General features: G+C 36.9%; 1 protein-coding gene across 1 annotated transcript in view; it reads right to left on the bottom strand.

Annotated features, from left to right (window-relative positions):
* The window catches only part of SDK1 (sidekick cell adhesion molecule 1), a 1,001,700-nt gene that overhangs the window by 734,859 nt on the left and 245,810 nt on the right, over positions 1-21,031 (bottom strand). The gene's annotated exons all lie outside the window — the stretch shown is intronic.

Consider the following 21,031-nt stretch of genomic DNA (forward strand, 5'->3'; position numbering starts at 1 on the left):
AGATAAAAGACAAAAAGAGAAGAAAGTTATCAAAGACATAATACCAAAAATATTTCCCAGACATGAATTTCCACATTTTAAGGATAAACAGAGTATCCAGTACTACCATTTTTCATTATAGACTTAAGGGATAACTGATTTCATATCATAAATATATTCCGTTGATAAAAATTAAAATATTTACATTTAAAACACTGCTTATAAACATTAGCCCTTACTGCCTAGACACATAGACTTTATGTTGGTGGCACCCTTGGAATAATAAAATTTATATATTTTGAAGCCAAATGGAAGTCCTCCCTTGAACTTTCCTTTTCAAGTCTGAGTAATCAGTTTCCTCTCATCTTTATCAATGCGTCTTTTAATTCAACTTTTCAATTCACGTAGTAGAGCTCACATCCTTCAGCCTTGTCAGTACTATTTATTTAGTATTGCCGTGTGTTGGAAATAGGATTCTAATCAGAGTTTTATCAGCAGTGACATTAATCTTCAGAGAGTGGTAAGAGAGATGTCTATGTTCCACACCACATGCACTCAGGGTTTTCGCTGTATCAAACTCTACCTTCATCACATGGTTTAGGTTGGATATAATGCTGGAATCATTTCCTTCCGATCTAATACATGCATAGTTCAATTGAATAACTGAACTATTTTGATTTTTCTGCCCATTGGTACTTATTCTCTGCCCTTCAGGTGTTCATGTTTGTACAGTGTCTCCCTCTCCACTACCACATTTTTGCTATTTTTTCTGAGTGCTGATGTTGGCCAAATGCATGTTGTGTTTGAGAATCAGTCCAGAGGCAGGGAGCAGAACAAGGAGGGAAGGAGGGCTAAAGATGACAAGGGCCTGAAACAGGGCAATGTGACAAGAACGCAGAGGAACTACAATGCTAGAGATTGCAGTAAACTAGACAAGGCTTTAGTCACCCTTTTTAAATGCAGAGTGCAGAGGAGTCTAGGATGACTCTAGTTTTCAACACAGGTAAGAAAGTGAGTAACAAGAATCCCGCTAAGAAAGAACAGAGACTTGGAGACAGAAGACTTGAGTCTTAAACCCAAGGTTCTAACACTTAACAAGTGTAAGCTTGAGTGATTCCCATGATACTCTTAGGGCTCAATTTACTCAACCATGAAGAGAAGGTAAAGCTCCCAGGTGAGACCTAACATGCCATGAGTCAGTGACCTCCCATTAAGCAACCTTTCAGAGCAAAGCATCAAAGCCAGAAGCAACGTGGGAAGACGTGAATGGCTGACATAACTAACAAAAAAGAACCACACTAAAAAATACACTTTCTTCCTTGCATCTTCACTCTGAGCTACCATAAACAATAATTTCTAACAACTTTGGGTTCACAAACCACAGGGAATAAAAAGCAAAAATCATCAAGGGAGAAAGAATAGGTACTGAAGGTGGAAAAAACAGTAGTCCTAAGCCAGAAAACAGATCAAATTACATTGAGTATCCTCTGATTTAAAAGATACAGAAAAGTAAGGTTAGAAAGTTATGTTCTATAAAAATTTCCATCAAAAATAGTTAAATTTATAGGATTTAGTCCTTGAAGGTTTAAGATTCAGTTATCTGGAAAACTAATTTATGATCAGTTACCTGGAAAATTCCATCTTATTCTGGAAAATAACCAGATAAATGGGGTATTACTGAATCTGCTACTTTAGTGAAAATAAATGAATCAAGTTTAAAACAAAAGCCTACTCAAATTTTAGACAGCTTATTTTTACCTGAAACACAGAGTATTTCTTATGAACTCCTTGTATATTTAAAATAGGAATCTATAACACTTTACATTGTTCAGATACACATCATAAATAGTAAACCAAAATCATTCCTTTTCTAAGAATAAACTCTCCCATGTATCAATTTGTCATTACCTAGGTGAGACAACAAAAATAGATAATGGAATCAATTACCTACACTAATGTGGGAGAAAACAGTATGGATGATAGCAAATAATGAACACATTAAATCACTTATTTTTTACTATCTAAGACATACTCAGGTAGTGGCACATACTTAATTACTTACACACGATGTTCTAACCAAACTACATTCTCTACTGGCTGGACTCAGAATACGATTGGGAAAATTGGGGTCTCAGCAAAAAAGTCCAATGGACATTGCAGTTAGCTTAAATTCAGTTATTCAAATTTTAATAAAATAAAAAATTTTAATTTTCAAATGCTTACTATTCAAATGAAGATAATGTCTGTCATATTTCTTAATACTAAGTAACCTAAGTCAAAATAAGCATGAATATTTCAATACAAAACAATGAGTAAATAAAGGACTTACATTAAGCATTAGAATAGGGCACAGATAAAGATCAACCCCAAATATGCTCAATGTGATCAAGTAAAAACATGAACTTATCAAAAGTTCCACACTAAATACCAAATGAAAACCCTATGTAATTTGAGGGTATTTTGGTTTGACAGGAACATCCAAAATTCAAAGTAGAGTTCATATTAGTCAAATCTTGTTAGACTCTTGAATGATGATTTATTCACTACTATACAAAGCAGAGTTATTTTGGTAGAATATTCTAATAGCTTAATTCCAAACACAAGCCACATCATTTCCAAATCAATGAAAATTCAACAGACGTTACCAACTATACAATAAAGACTTCTCATTGCAAAACTAATTTTAATGATATTTAGACTTGACCTATGGATAGCTGTGGACAATGTTTTTTATACATAGGGAAATAATAAGACAAGTGATTAATTCTTTCAGAAAATATGTTATCACACAAATTGTTTCACAGATGGAATTCAAATACTCACTGAGTAACTCCTCATGAGATAAATGAATGCTGATATTCTGTGTTCGCATTCAGCTACCTTGGTCTATATTTTCCTTATTTATGTACATAAGCTAACTTCATATTCCAAGTAATTTTGAAATATTAACACATAATATATTTCACATGCCTATCTATTTGAAAAGTATTTTTAATATTATCACAAATAAATAACAGGAATACTATTTACTCCTTCTGTTGTTCCTTCTATCAATATATTTTTCTTTTATAAAGTATGAGTGAACTTTTAAGTTCTATTCATTCCTTACACTTTGAGAACCCATTATCAGTAGATGTTTTCTGTAGGTTATCACATAGGTTAATAACATTATAAAAGACAAATTTTCCTTTAGTAATTTGGAAAGCCCTAAAATTTTAATAATCATTTAGCCACTGTGAAAAAACATAAAATCCATAAACTTTCATTGAAAATGTTTATGCGGGGGTGTGATGAACAGCTGTGAAGGATGCCACAGAATATATTCTTGCATCAGAGATATCTAATTCCTGCTCTTAGGCAAGTTGAAATGGGTCATTTCTAAGACTTTCTGGTTTATTGTATCTTTATTTTTAAATGTATGCAAATGAACTCATTGCTATTTTGAGCTAATATAATGGGTCCTTTTTATATACCACTAGCATGAATGTAAATTGGTGCTAGATTTTGGGGATATAATTTGACTATACTTTTTGAGAGTCTTTAAACTTTCTTATTTGATCAAGTTACTCCATTCTTAGAACTCTAGTCTAAGGAATACTCTTAAATACAGAATTTCATCCACGAAGTTATTTATCACATAATAATAAGAGTCCAGACCTGTCCCTCCCTACCACATCCCCCAACCAGCATCTGTCAATGTCTCTTCTTATCCAGGCTCAGGCTGGGATGTCCTTAGGAATACAATTTTGTCTGCAAGGATGTGGTGCTCTTCTCAGTATTTCTCCCTGAGAGGCACTTGATGTGACTATAGCCCACCACTCAATCATCTGGTCACCAGCTTTCCCTCTATAATTAATATATATTTTGGAGGAGATAGCTCAAGACTACATCAATACTCTGTTTCTCATCAAACAGCCCCACACCAACATTAGCATCTATTAATAACTCCCACTTGAATCAACCACCACCACAGTGGTTGCCAAATGGTGAATTTTTAACTCCATCATTCCTTCATTTATCAGGCATCCTACTGTAAACAACAACAATAAAACTTTCCTTCTCTCTCATTTATTTAATGTATACCCATCACCATCATTTAGTCTCTTGCTCAAATTGTCCAAAATTTGGCCAGTGAGAGTCCCTTCAAGCTGGGTCCTGTAACTTGAAATGCTCCCATCGTGCTTAGTGTTTCCTTACTTTCTAGCACAAATATGTTTTCCAAGGTCATTTTGTACTTATCCTGGAATTAACAATTTCTCAAGGAGCCTTGGTTCCTTTTGAGTAGAGAATGGAATTTACAAACGAGAATCGAGGCACGTGGCAAACTCACTGCTGATACGTGATCAACTGCTCCTAGGCTTTCTGGGTGTGTATGCGAGTATCTATATTATCATCTACATGTACATGTTTCCAAAACCACGAGTTTACATTAATTCTTCCAATTCTGGTCTAACACCCCAAGGTTCTATTTAATCTTCGCCCTTTCCACATTTACAAATCCATTATCTGTTGATGATAAACTTAGTTCCCTTTACCCTCAATATATTTACTTATTTGCTCAATCCCCTGCATGTAACCAGTTTAGCACTCATGCTAGTTACCTCCCTAGCTCAGTCCCAGTGCCTCTTTAAACCCTAGCCTGATTGCTCCTTCTTCAGCCCCTGTAGCTAGTAATACCTGAAAAGCAAGGGGAGAAAAGGAGATCAGGAAAAGCCCATAAAAAGCCCAAATGAAATTCCTCATTTCCAGCCCCAAACCTACCTCTTTCTGTGTCTTGCACTTTTTGATAAATACCATAATTCACCCCATTGTTCAGGGCAAAATGTAGGGTTCACCTCTTTCCCTCATTCTGCAGATCTAATCCATTATCAAGTCCTGTGCACTCTGTCTTCAAAATAAAACCCAAGTCCTGTCACTTCTGACCATCTTCAGGGTGATCCTATAGTCCAAGCTGCCTTCATCACTTCTTGTTAAAGAATCTCCTACATTACCTCCCTTGCAATCCTATGGTCTATTTCTCCAGACAGCAATCAGAGTAATCTTTTTTCTAAATAAATCTTCCATGGCCTTCTCTTACACGTAAAACCAATAAAATCTAAATACTTTCCCATGCCTTAGGCTCCTGGATCACCCCTGCTACCTTTCCAGCCTCACCTTCTTCACTCATCCTAGACACGCAGCCTCACCTCCTACCACTCACGCCCCAGCCGACTGTCATCCCACATCACCTCCCACCATTAACCCCCCAGCCGACTATCATCCCACCTCACCTCCCACCACTCACCCCCCAGCCAACTATCATCCCACCTCACCTCCCACCACTCACTCCCCAGCCAACTATCATCAAGCCATTCTGACCTTCTTGCCAGCCCTGAGACACTCCAGCCTCAGGACCTCTTGACTTTTTGCTCTTTTCCCTAAACTGCCCTTTATGGCATCGTATCAATCAGGTCTCTGCTTGAAATTCACTTCCCCTGAAAGGCCTTCCATGACCACAGCACACGCCTTTATCTCCATGTTCACAATCTGCTTCATGTTCCTCACAGTACTTAACACTATCTGCAGCTCTATCAAGTGTCTTTATCACTTGCTGACTGCCTCTCTCCCACACCAGAATGTAATTTGTATATAGCATCTTATTTACCATAGCATTTCCATTGCTTACAACAGTGCCTCAGATGTTGTGGACATTTGGAAAATATTTGCTACACTGACACATTAAAAGAAATGTGTATATAAAACATTTTATAAAAGAGAAATATAATTATAAGATATGTGCTTACTATAAATGCCAAAATAGCAGGGCTAGTGACCACTAACACTGCCAAGAGCAGACCAAACCAGAAAGATGTCATTAATAATAGAACTTATATAATTATAGCACACTGAAACTGAAGGTAGATTTATAGCAAGTTAACTGACAACCTGCTGTCTGAAGATTATAAAAGGTAAGCAGAGAGTGTCTCAAAAAAAGCCTTTCTGAGCTGCCCACATGACAAATATCTTCATAATACAAAGCTAAATCCGGAAGATAAACATAAAATTCAAAAATGTATACTCCAGTGGTTTGTATATGCATCAGGACTGAAAAACAACCAAATAAAAGACCATCCATGGCTCTTCACAGCTGTAAAAAAAGAAAAAGAAACAGAACCAATATACAAATAAGATAGATTGATGGCATGAAGAAAAACTTGACAAAAATAAATGGGACTGCAGGAAACAAACATGACGGTGAAAAAGAGAAATGAAAGTAACCACTTCATCCAGCATTCCCAAACAAAGTGATGGAGAAAAACATAACTAAAAGTAGAATTCCACCAAACTACTATCTGCAGACAATGAAAAAATTTTGTAGACATAACATGCACACACATAATATATATACTCATATTACCTTATATGTGGAAAATATGTGCTATAGAAAGGGAGCTGATATAATTCCAATATGAAAACAATGATTAAATGGAAGTTATGATAAATTGTAGAGGAAGAACTGACTTTAAAAATAATCTCCAATATGTGAAAAATATTGCCAGTTTAAAGTAAAATAGGTATCCTAACAAAAAAAATCTATGGTAAATTCTACTAAGTAAAACTGAACAGTAAAAATATATCCTATAAAGACCACAGTGTGAATTATTTGGGAGTAGAGATATATTATCTCAATCTCTATTCCCAACCAAATGTTAAATCCTTAGTAAAACATAAACCATATTTAAGTAACAAAATTACATAAAACAAATTATTACATTAAAATTGATCACTTTTTTTTATTTCTCAAAGAACAAGAAGTTAGAGAATTCCATGAAGAAGATCTTTTACAATGAAGACAGGAAATAATAGGGCATTTGGGGGAAGTCACTTGGAAAATCAATTCCAAATTATGGCCTGGAAGTTGATATCACCTGTCCAAAATCATCCCCTCGTTAGAAATGGGACTCTGAGAGAAAAAAAATACCTGACAGGAATTAATCCTGACCTAATGCCAGAGTAAAGGCCTTTGCAATCAGAAGGATATTGTACACACAGCACCTACCAAAAACACTTTCCAGGTTGGTGGTGCTAGGAGAGGCCGAGTTCAGTTCAGTCACCTTAACCAACCAACCACACTCACAGACTACTTGGAGAGCAAGCATACTATGCCATCAACCTCCCAGACACAAGAAAAGGGAGACACTGAGTCAAAACAACCTCAGGAGTAAAGAGGGTTCTCCTTAGGTGCCAGTGAGAAAACTACCCAATCTCTATCTGCCAGAAAAACAGACAGAAAATGAGCTGATGCTCCCCAAACCCACTCCTGGTGGCTTAAATCTATGGAGAGATGCCCATCATCATGCCCAGACATACAGTCACCCCTCAAGATCCATGGGTGTTGGTTCCAGGGCCCATCAAGAATAGCCATATCCTGAGATGCTCAAGTCCCTGACAGAAAACAGTGTAGTATTTACAAATAACCGATGTGCATCCTCCTGTATACTTTCACTCATCTCTAGATTAGTTATAATACCTAATACAACCTAAATGCTATGTAATAGTTGTCATATGTTTTCTTATTTGTATTATTTCTATTATTGTATTGTTATTTTCTTTCAAATATTTTGATCCACAATTGGTTGAATCTGTGCATGTGGAACCTGAGACATGGAGGGCAAACTATAACCTGCCTCTCTTATGGTGTGATCTGTATTTTGGCTCCCAGGCAACTGACTGTGTCTGGAGAAAAATACACAATTATACTGACTGGTCTTCCTCTGAATTCATAATCACAGCCTCAAGCAGACAATTCTTGCTGCCTGGCATGGTCCATTGACATTTCCACTGCCCTAGTATTGCATACTGCTTTCTGCAAGCCTCCCACATCTCCTTCCTCTTCCTCACTTTCTGCTGATGACCTTGCTCCTGGGAAAATAAATATGATCAGAAGAGTCCCTGTCCAAGCACTCACCTCTTCATCTTCCCACCTACCTGCCTCCATACTGGATGTTCTGCCTTCTCTCCTTGTGCTATAGATAAATTGGCCATGCTCCTATCTAAAGCCAAAGCATGCACTGGACACTAGATCAATAACATAATTCCGGCAATTCTATCCTCCCTCTTCTAACTTTTTGTCTCTGCTGTTGCTAACTTTTGTCTCTGCTGATCTTCCCCCTCTGTCCACAAATACTCTATTACATTTTTTAAAGCCTCTTGAAAGTCCCTCTCTCCCTCCACCAGCTGCCACTTTCTACTTCCTTTACCAAAAAAAAAACAAAAGAAAAGAAAAGAAAAAAACCCGCATAAGAATTGTCTATCTTGCAATCTCCCTTTTCATTCTTTCCATTGCCACTTGAATCTACTCCGGTTTTCGTTATTGCCATTTCATCAAAGCTGTTCTTTAGTGGCACCAATAACACCCACGTGGTTAAATTTAGCATGTGGGTCTCAGGCATCCTCTGGCTGAGGGGGAAGCCATGCTCGGCACAAGGGATCTTTCTTCCCACAGCTTCCAGGACACCATATTCTTCTGGTTTCCCCACAGCTCTGGCTATTCCAGCCAGTGCAGGCTCTTTTCCTTGTTCTTCTTTATCACCAGAACTCTACATGTTGGAGAGGCCCAGTTTTCAGTTAAAAGACCTCTTCTTTTTTTTTTAATGTAAGGTGCTTTTTATTTTTTTAAGAGAAAAAAGAAAGGAAGAAAAAGAGAGAGAAAGAAAAAAGAAAAGAGAGAAAGAGGGAGAGAGAACGGGAGTCTTTCTCTATTGCCCAGGCTAGAATGCAGTCTAAAAATGGGTATTAAAAAACTCTTTTATGCCAATAAATGTGCTTAACAATGGAGACAGGAAGGAATAAGGGAGGAAAATAACAAACAAGCAGCCAACCAATATTTCATTTAAACCTGTGAAAATGCTATGCAATTGCTGAGGAGTGATTTACTTCCAATTTTGTGGTCACTTTTAGAATAGGTATGATGCGATACTGAGAAAAATGTATGTTTTGTGGATTTGGGGTGGAGAGTTCTGTAACTGTTTATTAAGTTTACTTATTTCAGGTCTGAGTTCAAGTCCTACATATCCTTGTTAACTTTCTGTCTCGTTGATCTGTCTAATATTGACAATGCAGTGCTAAAGCCTCCCACTATTATTATGTGGGAGTCTAGGTCTCTTTGCAAGTCATTAAGAACTTGTCTTATGTATCTGGATGCTCCACATTGGGTACATACGTATTTAGAATCGTTAGCTCTTCTTGTTGCATTAATCCTTTTACCATTATGTAATGTAGTTCTTTGTCTCTTTTGGTCTTTGCTGCTTTAAAGTCTATTTTATCAGAGACGAGAATTGTAACTCCTGCTTTTTTTTTGCTCCCCATTTGGTTGGTAAATCTTCTTCCACCCCTTTGTTTTGAGTCTTTGTGTATCCTTGCATGTGAGATGAGTCTGGATGCAGCATACCGATGGGTTTTGGCTTTTTATCCAATTTTCCTGTCTGTGTCTTTTGATTGGGGCATTTAGTCCATTTAAATTTGGGATAGATATTGATATATATGAGTTTAATACTGCCATTTAATGCTAGCTGGCTGTTTTGCCCATTAGTTCATGTAATGGACTATTATGGTGATGCTCTTTACCTTTTGGTATGTTTTTGGAATGGCTGAAACTAGTTGTTCCTTTCTATGTGTAATGCTTCTTTCAGAAGCTCTTGTAAAGCAGGCCTGGTGGTGATGAAATCTCTGAGTACTTGCTTGTTCGCGAAAAATTTTATTTTTCCTTCAGTTATGAAGCTTAGTTTGGCTGGATATGAAATTCTGGGTTGAAAGTTCTTTTCTTTAAGGATGTTGAATATTGGGCCCCCACTCTCTTCTGGCTTGTAGGGTTTCTGCTGAGAGATCTGCTGTGAGTCTGATAGGCTTCCCTTTGTGGGTAACCTGACCTTTTTCTCTGGCTACCCTTAGTATTTTCTCCTTCATTTCAACCCTGGTGAATCTAACAATTATGTGCCTTGGGATTGCTCTTCTTGAGGAATATCTTTGTGGCATTCTCTGTATTACCTGGAATTGAGCATTGTCCTGCCTTGCTAGGTTGGGAAAGTTTTCCTGGATAATATCCTAAAGAATATTTTCCAGCTTGGATTCATTCTTTTTGTCACATTCAGGTACACCTATCAAACATAGATTAGGTCTTTTCACATAGTCGCATATTTCTTGGAGACTTTTCTCATTCCCTTTTAGCCATTTTTCTCTAAACTTTTCTTCTCGTTTTATTTCATTAAGTTGGTGTTTGACCTCTGATATCCTTTTTTCTGCTTGATCAATTCAACTGTTAAAACTTGTGCATACTTTACAAAGTTCTTGTATTGTGTTTTTCACCTCTATTAATTCACTTACATTCCTCTCTAAATTGTCCATTCTCGTTAGCATTTCGTCAGACCATTTTTCAAGGTTCTTAGTTTCTTTGCATTGGGTTAGAACTTGTTCTTTTAGCTCACAGAAGTTTCTCATTAGCCACCTTCTGAAGCCTGATTCTGTCAATTCATCACAGTCATTCTCCATCAGGCCTTGTTCCATTGCTGATGAGGAGCTGCGATCCCCTGTAGGAGGAGAGACATTCTGATTTCGGGTATTTTCAACATTTTGCACTGGTTTCTTCCCATCTTTGTGGATTTACCCACCTGTCATCTTTGTAATTGCTGACTTTCAGATTGGGTCTCTGAGTGGACATCCAGATTGTTGGTGATGAAGTTTTTTCTGTGTCTTACTTTTCCTTCGGCAGACGCCCCTCCCCAACAGAGCCAGACCTTCCTGGGTTCAGCTGTGCTTGCTGTGAAACTCTCAATCTTCAGCACTTCCAACTGCTGTTTTTTTGTGGGGGCACTGCGCCAGCTGAAACAGCAGCATTGAGATTCATGGCACTTTTCTGCCCAGGAATCTCCCGGTCTGGCTCCCTGCTTCAGTCCCCTCTTCAATCAGCTGAATGGGTGACTCTGTCTTCCTGGAGCTCCAAACACCAACTAAAAGGGCACCCAGTCCCGTATACTCCATACTGAGAACAGCTGCACCGGCCGAAAGAGTCACGCTGGTGACCCATGGGGCTCCTCCGCTGGGAATCTCCTGGTCCGTGGGCAACAAAAATTTGTCTGGAAGTGTGGCGTCCACTCACTCTCTGTGCTTTCACTGGGAGCTACAATCCTGAGCTACTGCTAATTGGCCATCTCGGATCTCTCTGTCCTCTTCTCTTTTCTATCTATGTTCCTTTAGTGATTGCATCCATTCCACTGGATGTTTTTTGCTTAAGACAGGGATTCTGTCACCCAGACTGGAGTGCAGTAATGCAATCAGAGCTCACTGCAGCCTCAAACTCATGGGCACAAGTGATTCTCCCACCTCAGCCTCCTGGTGTCTGCAACCATGTTGGGCTTTTTGTCCAGGTGGAGGGTGGGGGTAGAGATGAGGTTTTGGTGCGTTGTCCATGCTGGTCTCGAACTCCTACCCTCAACTGATCCTTCCTCTTCTTCTCTAATCCCTTCCAAAATGCTGGATTACAGGTGTAATTCACGGCACCCAGAACATTTCCATGATTTTTAAACCTTTTGCTAGAGTGATGACCCTCCCATTTTATTTCTAATCTGGACCTCTACAGAGTATAACTCTGATTTGTACATCTAAATTCCTGTGCACCAGCTCCTTCTGGCCACCTAACAGATCTCTCAAAGTGAACATGTCTAAAGCTAAGCTCCTCATGTTGTCCATCAAATATTCTACTCTCAGTTTCCCCACTTCAATGTATGAAAACACAACTTCTCAGCTAAAAACATTAGTGTTATCCTTTCTCCATTCTTTCTCTCCTTTATTTATAGGCACATGTACACACATGTATGTGCAGATGCACACACACTCCAAATCCCATCTGTCAGTAAAGCCTATTGGCACAGCCTTTAAAATACATTCCCAAATCCTATACTTCCTTCCATCTCTACTGCTACCACCTGATCCAATTATCTTGTTATCTTTTGTTTGGATCATTTAAATACCCTCCTAACTGATCTCCCCACTTCCATCCTTACCGCCTTCACACTGCTCTCAACACTGCAATCACAGTAATTTTATTAAAAACCTAAGTAGGATTTTATTATTTCTACCTTGACTCAACATCCTCTATGGCTTGTCATCTCACTCCAAATAACGCTTTAGAAAGCCCTATACAAATTGGGCCCCTGACCTCCCCTCTCATATCTCAAGCAATTCATTTTGCTGTTTCTTCATTCTGGGACATTCTTGTGCCACATATCCACTTAGTTAACTCCCTCCCTTCCTGCAGGTCTTTGCTTAAATTGCCATCTTCTCAGGCAATTATTTGTTGAATGAACCAATGTTGTCAATGAAGCTAATGTGCTGACTCAGGCCAGGCACCACAGGCTTCTAATTCCTGAGATGGAATTGCAGGCCAGGATCAAGGACCCAGATTCAAAGGAGACTGTACAGACATCAAGTCTTGAGCTGACAGTAGGGGATATACCCACAAACACGGTAATATTTTTGCCACATAAAATGGTAGAAAACCAAATGTACAACCATAAGACTGCTTGGTGAAGATAAAATTAGAACAAAGAGACTGAATTGGCTAGAATATCAAAATAATTAACCTTAATATTTGCTATTATTAATAAATACTTCTGATTTCTTACAGTTACAAGTTTTTCTCCTGCTCCAGGAGACTGGGAGTCCCAGACTTGCCCATCCTGCACTCATTCTGGTACACTATGGCCACTGAGGTATCATAAATGCTGGGAAAGCAGTGCATACTGAGTGCCTTAGAGGATAAATGCTGTAAGGGGTCGAAAAGACTCTCCACAGGAGACTTAGGTGCTTTAGTTAATGTTGAAGCCATTCACTAGTCAGAGAGGGTTAGAAGGGTCACTTTCATCCACTAATCTAGCATTCAGTGGTAAGCTACCTTGTGTTAAGGATGCCTGCAAGCTCTCACCGGACCTGTGGTGGACTACTTTGGAAACTGCAGCCTATGTCTGTGTGTGTCACCTCCACTAGAAGCTGTATGCCAGCACAGACTGCAGCTCTAGGATGTAGTCCCTAGGACACTTCCCTGCACATTGAAAACATTTGTAACTGTTAACTGAGAATAAAATAAGCTCTTTATGATTTGCAAATGCTTTTGCAGTGGCTCTTTAACATGACATCATTCAGGTCAATTGCATATAGTGTTTTTCAAGAGATTTTGCTCCTTCAAGCTTTGTCAGAAATATACAAATATTGCCATTTCCAATTCAAAGGTGATACCTAATTTTTTCCACTTATTTAATCTTGAGCTACATCACCTGTTTCATGATACAAATGTTAAAGGTTTACCAATTTACCATTTTGTATTAAATTACAAATTTGCCTTGAAGAGGGTTTTTATAAAACTATTATCCAAGTCCTGTACACGTTAATTAAATAAGTCAAACTAACCCGTAGGGAACTCTCACTTTGAAATAAAATTTAAGGGCCAAAGAGTGCCCCTAACCTTTACTGAAATCATGTCTAAAATGCTACTTTGAATTTAACGAACTAATCAGATCTCCGTAGACAAAGGTTGTCCATACTCATTAATGTGAGTACTTGAAAATCTCATCCCACAGCAAAATGGATCAACATGGAAACAATTGTAAAACAAGATCATGTTTTTCAAAAGATTCTGTGAACCTTAAAGCTGGAATCCGTCAGTGATTTAGGATAGCATTTCTGCCAATTAGGATAGCACCTCCTCAGGTTTGTCAACTGTCCTCCCAGCCTCTGGCAGTATTGAAGAGTATAAGTAAGTACTAAGAAGCCTTTCAGAGGTCAGCGCAGGCAGTCCCAATCAACAATCACTGATTTAATAAACATCTCAGAGTTCCTTCTATGAGCCAGGACCCATAATAAGCTAATTATTAAATACTAAGATAATTAAGACACCCAAGATAATCAAGACAAACACCCCATATCCAAGGAGCTCCCAAGTATTTATTTTATGCCACCTACATAAGTTATTTTAAGCTGTGTGTCTGAAGATTATCTGAAATTGTCTCTAAGAGTAGCCACAAGGGTTGGGCATTGGCTCCAAATTACAGACGGGAATTTTGCTTCTACTAGAGACGCTGACATGCTGGTTGATCGTAATACAATCACTTCAGATTTCTGAATTTTAGCTCTTCGTATTCATATAGAAAAAAACAGTTCTTTCTATCCTGAATGAGTTCTGAAGACTACTATCTGAAAAATATGTGAAGGACTGAAAATCTAACAGGGAGAAAGATGTATCGTTTTAATTAACATCAGGGCCTCAAAAAAAGGTTATTGTAAACATTAAAACCAAAAGATAGTACTGTTAATGAAGGAGTTAAGGAAGTAGCCACTTAAAGCCTATGCCTTGAAATGGTAACAATCCTATAAAGTCAAAATTTAAGATTATCTAAACAAGAAGGTACTTGATGGTGGTGGCCCAAACCCTGTATCCCATGCTGGCCTGTTTAACTCCACCTTCTCTCCATCCTGCAGATCACTCCCAGACTCATCTTTATGATACACTCATTTCCTGTATTACTATCTTGCTCAAAACTTAGTGAAATAAAATCCCTTCTTAGGAAATCAGATTGAAATTCCACTGCATGCCTCTCAAAACCCTGTATAACTATATTATTTTTTACCACTTCCTAATTCATATAGGCTAAACACATCAGGCCCAATCCTACATCATATTTGTTCAAGTTGATCAAGTTCTTCCCCCCATTCTGTAACTCCTCAATCCTTAGACTATACAATCCATAGTAGTCTTCAAGGACAAAACTCATGTGCTTCCTCCTCTATAAGACCTTCTCTATTTTCCATCTTCACTAATTTTGCTTTCCTTTAAACTCCTAAAATACCAACACATGTGCTTATCACAAGTTCCTAGTTAGTTTTTTACAGTGGGTACCCAGACCATAAGCATGTGTCAGGACTATGATGCTTATGGTCTGGGTATCCACTGTAATGCTAAACACAAACACAGAGTATGTTTGTATATATTAGAACAAATGGGCTCACTGTGGTAGGCAGAGTGGCCCCCAAAATATGTCCATGTTCTGGATCCCTGAAACCCATGAATTTGTTACTTTACAAAGCAAAAGGGACTTCGCAAATGTAATAGGGAGCTTACTTTGGATTACTTGGACAGCCCCAGTCTAATCACATGATCTCTTAAAGGAGAAAGATGTAGCAGAAGGGAAGTAAGAGAGTCTCTTGAATGGCACTCAAGCTGCTGTTGCTGGAGAGGGTCACATGGAAAACAGGAAGGGATTTGAGAATGTGAGCAGCCTCCAGGGGCAAAGACCAGCCTCTGGCCAAGAGCTAGGAGAAAATAAAGGCTTCCTTTTGACAATCAAAGAAACTGAACTTAGACAATTCAAGTAAGTTTGGAAGGAGGTTTAATCTCAGAGCTTCTGGAAAGCAACACAGACAGTCCTGCCAGCACCTTGATTTTGGCCTTGTTAGCCTAAGCAGAGGCTTAATGGAGTCATGCCTTACCTAAACTTCTGACCTACAAAAGTGGGAAAGAACAAATGAATGTTGTTTTAAACTGATCTATTTGTTGTAATTTATTCTGGCAACAATAGGAAACTAATCCACTCACAAATATGGCTGTGCAAGGTCTAACAAAAAGGTAGGCAGGACAAAATGCAATTTCAGACATGCAATGCAAACAACAACTAGTACTTTAAATGCTGGTAAACAGGTTAAAGTATCGACATACCCTCTTGAACAGGGATTAAAGTAAAAGAGTTGACTTAATGTTTCAGTTTTTACTAAGGAGAAGATTGGAGAGATAGCCATAGCAAAACTGAATTGTAAAGGAAGCAGGTCTGATATATTAGAACTCTAGTATATTTTAAGACTATTTGCTTCAATTGCTTTTGATATAAGTAAAAGATTTATATTAAAACTTCCAAACATCCTTTTATGATCTCATAGATTTTCTTTAACAGGATTCTAGGTATAGACTACACCACCAAACACAGTAAAGTTCGACAGCTGTGTACAGAGAGATTTTACACACAGCCTGTTATCATTAGCACCGTACTAACAAGATAACCATACAAGGACTCAATAGAGCAAACAGAGAACTGCACAGGATGTTCTTACCTAAGTTGACAAACTGAATATAGATAAATCAATGAACCAGATGGAGTTTATCGAGGAGCTCTAGAAGAACGCAGGGTGAAACTATGAACTTGCTGGTCCAAATCCTTATACCATGCCATTTACAAATCACTGGGTCAAAAGACAGGCAGGATATACATGTAACCCCCAGAGAAAAGGCTCCGGAGAAGATTCTGGTAACTTGATATCTAGCATTTTTACTTGCCTGACACAATGACAAAAACAGAATTAAATGCAAGAACTTGAATATAATTAAAACAATTTTAAATAACCTTTCTCAAATGCAGAATGTGCTGAGAAAGCACTGGAAAATAGAAAAACACATGCACAAATAAAATCATCCCTAATCCCAATATCCAGAGTTAATCACTACTATTAATATTCTGCTGCATGGGTTTCTAGTTTATATATACAATACTTGCATTCAATATATGTATATTGACATCCATTTTACTAAAATAGAATCATACTTTTTATAAGTGTAGCATTACATAAGGCTAGATTTGCTTTTTTTATCTTCTCGTAGAATTCTACTATATGAATCTCCTCTTATTTAATGATGACCTCTATTGTGGAAGTACAAATGGATTTAAATTTTCTAATCCTCTACATATATTTTTATCTCTAGATGTAACAGAAGCAGAATAAAACTGAACAAATTACTTAATCTTCTGTGCCTCAATTTATTTATCTATAAAATTGGTATAACAGTACCTACTTCACAGGATTTCAATTAGTTAGGTAAGTTAATGTACTTCAAATGCTTTAAATAGTGCCCAAAACATAACAAGCAATATAGAAATGTTAACTATTATTGTTGTTACTCTTAATTCATACAACAAATCCCCAAAAGTATAATTATTGGGTAGCAAGTCTCACACTTTTATTTTTATTTGACACATAATAATCATACATACTTATGGGATACATAGTAATGTTTTGATACAACATATAGTAATGAGTAATTAGCATAATTGATCATCTCAAACATTTATTACTTCTTTGTGTTGGGAACAGTCAATATCCTTCTAGATATTTAAACTATAATCATGGTTAATGATAGCCATCCTACAATGTTATGGAACACCTGAACTTACTTATTCTTCCTATCTAGATGGAGTTCTGTATCCTTTAACACTCTTCCTTCAACCCTCCTATTCTCTGTTCTACTCTTGACTTCTAAGAAATCAACTTTTTTTTAGCTTCTGCATTATGAGAACATATGTGGTTTTTAATTTTCTGTTCCTGGCTTACTTCAAGAAACATAATGTCCTCCAGTTACCATTCTTGTTGTCTCAAATGACAGGACTTTATTCTTTTTTTAAGACTGAATAACGTATTCCATTGTGTATATATAGCACATTTTCTTTATCCATTCATCTGTTGTTACACATAGGTTAATTCCATGTCTTGTATATTGTGAATATGAAAAACACAGGAGTGCAGATATCTCTTTCATAAACTGATTTCCTTTCCTCTGGATAAATGCCCAGTAGTGGAATTGCTAGTGGTACTTCCATTCTGCTCTCCACAATGACCATACTACCTTACATTTCCACATGATGTGTTAGAGTTCTCTTTTCTCCATATCATTACAATCAGGTAAATTTTTGTCTTTTTAATAATAACCATCCTACTGGGAATGAGATGATATCTTATTGTGGTTTTTGATTCGCATTTCCCTGCTGATTAGTGATGTTAAGCATACTTTTTATATATTTGTTGGTCATGTATATGTATTCTTTTAAGAAATGTGTGTTCAGCAGATCATTTGCCCATTTTTTAATTGAATCTTTTATCCTTTTTTTTTTTTGCTGTTGAAATGTTTAAGTTCCTAGTATATTCTGGATATTAGTTCCCTTTGAGATGTTTGCAAATATTTTCTCCCATTCTGTAGGCTGTCATTTCATTCTCTTCATTATTTCCTTTGCTGTGCAGAAGCTTTCAAGTTTGAAATAATCTCATTTGTTTATTTTTATTTTTGTTGCCTGTGTTTTTGAGATCTTATTCATAAAATCATTTCCCAGATCAATGTCCTGAAGCGAAGAGGTTCACACTTACAAGTTTTTAATATGTATTACTAATTTTATCTCCAGAAAGAATCATATAAATTATTCAACCCTAAAGAATGTATTTTCCTGCCTCATTCTCAAACTGGGTATGCTATGTAAGCTTATCCTATCTTCTAGACAAAACAAACAAACAAAAAAACTATAAATATCTTACTAAAACACTTTGAAAAGTAAATAATTTGGCAAAATAAGGGCCTAAAACTCTAACTTCTGGTAAGCTCCACCAGAGAGAGAAGTCACAAAAACAAACACAAAAAATACCAAACGCATTACCATTAGACTGAGAAAAAAAAATCAGTCACTGAGAATGGGCTAAAGATACCATATTAAAAAGGAATTTGTTTTCCAGAAAGACCAATTTTAACTGTAGTGTTAAGTGTTAAAATGGTCTTATCTAATGATGACCTAGGAGAAGAAATGCACAGGCAATTCTTTAGACGTGTTGGGAAAAGGAAGCACTGGTGGCAATAGAATTCAAGGCAAATAGATTACACAACACAAAACAGCTGAAAGCCTTATCAGAACAATGGTGGGCATCAACCTGGACAACTTGCAGGTAACACATCCAAAATAATACCTCCACCTACTCTAGGGGTGACAGGCTCTGAGCTGTGAGCCATGAAAACTGACATGTGTCTGGCTCCCTAAGTTGTTGTGGGCTATTTCCTAATGAAACATTCCAATACGTTCCTGGAGAAAGCAAGCAGAAGTGTCGATTATCACCAGGAAGAAGAGTAGAAACACAAAACAGTACTTGATTTCCTCTTTTGTAGAACCACGATGCATCTCTCTCTCTCTAATACTCTACAAATTTACAAAGATACAACTCAAGAGGAAACGAAGTACACTAGACAAAAATCAGCTAAAATAATGAAGAGGATATGAATTCCACATGAAGATAGATTAAACATTACTGCTCTCAAACAAAAAAAACTCAAGCATAAATTGGGAATAACTGAAATTGTTACATGATGATGAACATGTGTGAATTACTGGGCACTTTTATAAACCTAATAATACAGTTTCCTATCACAGCACATGCTGCTATTTTCTTCAGAAAGCTTAAGAAATTCCTCAGACTAAAAATGTAACTAGGTTCAGTAATGATTTTCATACATTTATGAATGATGTATAAAACAAAAGGTGGCCGGGCACGGTGGCTCACGCCTGTAATCCCAGCACTTTAGGAGGCTGTGGGCAGATCACAAGGTCAAGAGATTGAGACCATCCTGGCCAAAAAGGGGAAACCCTGTCTCTACAAAAATACAAAAAATAAAATAAAAAATTAGCCAGGCGTGGTGGTGCGTGCCTGTTGTCCCAACTACTCGAGAGCCTGAGGCAGGAGAATTGCTTAAAACTGGAAAACGGAAGTTGCAGTGAGCCTGCATCACACCACTGCACTCCAACTTGGCGACAGAGTGAGGCTCTGTCTCAAAAAAACAAACAAACAAACAAACAAAACAGGGTACAGAGAAAAATCAGTAACGTTTGCTTATAACCCTAATCCTGAGATCTCTGAGATAATGCAATAAAAGGCACACACACTCATCACCTCATGATAAAGTCTATTATAGTTAATGAATTCTTAAATGAGTGCTTTCCTTTGAATGATTTTGTCTCCATTTCTTTTAAAGTAAAAAATGTCTAACACTCAGTATCTTTCAAACTGTTGTCAAACAACAAAGTTCTTCACACCAGACTTCCACGAACTTTCCCAAATTATAATTTATACAAACACATAATTCATCCAAAAGACTATTACAACCTAATCAATGTATGCTTAAAACACTTTGTGAAAATATTGTTAGCACACTAGAAAATAAATTCTTTAAGTAGTCATGGAAGCTCTAAAAATACTTCATTTAGTAATCAGGAGAATATTTTCATAAAAGATTTGACAATTATTTTTTAAAATATATTCTCAGTTTAAAAAAAGCTCTTTAAGTGAAACACTTAAAAATTACCTATACTTTCAATAATTAGCCTGTGACAAATAAATTCACATTACAAAAGTTAGTTTTTGGTTAAAAGAATATGAAAAGCATCACCCAGCAGGACGGTATGACATAAATAGTTGCCATTCCTGGGGTCTGTGTATCCTATGATTTATAGGTGCTTGTATAAGTAAACATTTCTCTTTGGTTAACCTCCTTATATGATTCTGAAATGACTTCCAATATATATGTATATTATAAATGTATAGTATACATACTATGTACATATTAGTAATATATAATATATATATCATATATGTGTGTAAATGTATGTGTATGTATATATACATCCCCTTTATATTTATACAGATACATGCAAATGTATATTTTTGAGTATACCAAAAAACAAGAAAATACCTTCTGAATTAAAGAATAGGAACAAAGGTGAGTTCTACAATTTTCTTACATTTTCAACATCATACATTGAAGATTTAACACTTTAGCTCTCATCTGATGAATTATAAGTACAGAACAACAAGTAGTAATGAAATGACGTGTGCAGAAAGCCCTAATTATACTACATGAACATTTCAGAGGTCAAAAAAGAAACTTTCAGCTAAGTCTCCTCTACATAGTGAAGAATATTTTTCATTAGTTTTGTTTCAATCTTCAAAGACTGATCAAAATAAGGTGATTTATGTCTCTGAGACTGTACCACTGGGATTTTTAAATAATGCATGTGTAATTTCAGCAGTAAAATCAAGTGAGTTGAAAAACAGAACACAATGTACAAAGCAAAATTTACTTCAGCATTTCTCTTTGGCTAACCTCCTTATATGATTCTGAAATGACTTCCCAATACTAAAACAAGAAAGTTACTTGTTCTTTCAGTTTTAA

Source organism: Callithrix jacchus, chromosome 2 (assembly GCF_049354715.1).
Source record: "Callithrix jacchus isolate 240 chromosome 2, calJac240_pri, whole genome shotgun sequence".
Taxonomy (NCBI): Eukaryota; Metazoa; Chordata; class Mammalia; order Primates; family Cebidae; genus Callithrix; species Callithrix jacchus.